The 942-nt window shown below is 30.5% G+C and overlaps 1 protein-coding gene across 1 annotated transcript in view; it reads right to left on the bottom strand.

Moving 5' to 3' along the window:
* Window positions 1–942, bottom strand: part of LOC106459697 (condensin complex subunit 1-like) — a 57,770-nt gene that overhangs the window by 40,524 nt on the left and 16,304 nt on the right. The gene's annotated exons all lie outside the window — the stretch shown is intronic.

Raw genomic sequence — 942 nt, 5'->3', positions numbered from 1 at the left:
AGACTTAACAGAAAAATTTGATATTCTGCATATGAAAGCATTGTAATGTTTACTGATAATCTGCCAAATTTTATTAATATACACTTACTAAGTTAAAAGTTATAGCATGAAAACTATAACAAGCACAAAATGGTTATGAGGTCAGTCCCTGGGACCGAACCATGCTGAAAAGAGTTAAATGAAAATTAAAACTGGAGATATTATTAATATAGATACCTTAGCAGCTGTTACGCCCAAAAAAATGCCTGAAATAATATTTCTTCTGTGCATTTTTACAACCTTAAACCAAAAACAGTTTTTTTCCCATATTGTTATTTTTTCAGACAAATTGAGCCCTGAAGCATTAAGCATATATAGGAAAATCCCCACCCATCTTACAATTAAGCCAATGTAGCTTAGCAGTGAAAGTCAGTGTTTTGTTGTGCAAGTTAATGGTTTGAATCTGACCTCCATCAGTTTACTTTCTTATATATTTTTTTTTGATAAAACTTTGTGTACAAAATGTATTGACTATGCCAATTAAATTCTTCGTAAATACTTAAAATACAGTTTGGTTTCAAACACCAGAAAGGTGTAAAACTGAAACAATCAATTGAAGATATAAGTAATCGCATTTGAACCAAAAAATTGCTAATAACCTTAAGATGGGTTGTAGAACATGGGAAAATTCACAGTTTTGATCTCCAAGTTAAAAACCTGGGTGTTTCATGTCAATACTGTGAATTTTCCATGTTTTACAAACCATTTTAAGATAGCTAGAAAACTGTACACTGTATTTTAAGAAATAAATAAAAATAGACATATAAACAAAAAACAGGTTTAATACCAGATGTGTGGTAAAGATACATCAATGACATATTTGGTATTTGGAATCATGGAAAAGAAACACTACAGCAGTTTTACAATTTCCTAAACAACTTCCACCTCTCAGTCAAGTTCACA

The sequence above is a fragment of the Limulus polyphemus genome, unplaced genomic scaffold (assembly GCF_000517525.1).
Source record: "Limulus polyphemus unplaced genomic scaffold, Limulus_polyphemus-2.1.2 Scaffold649, whole genome shotgun sequence".
NCBI lineage: Eukaryota > Metazoa > Arthropoda > Merostomata > Xiphosura > Limulidae > Limulus > Limulus polyphemus.
The sequence above is the reverse complement of the archived record's forward strand: the minus strand, read 5'-3'. Positions and strand labels throughout refer to the sequence as shown.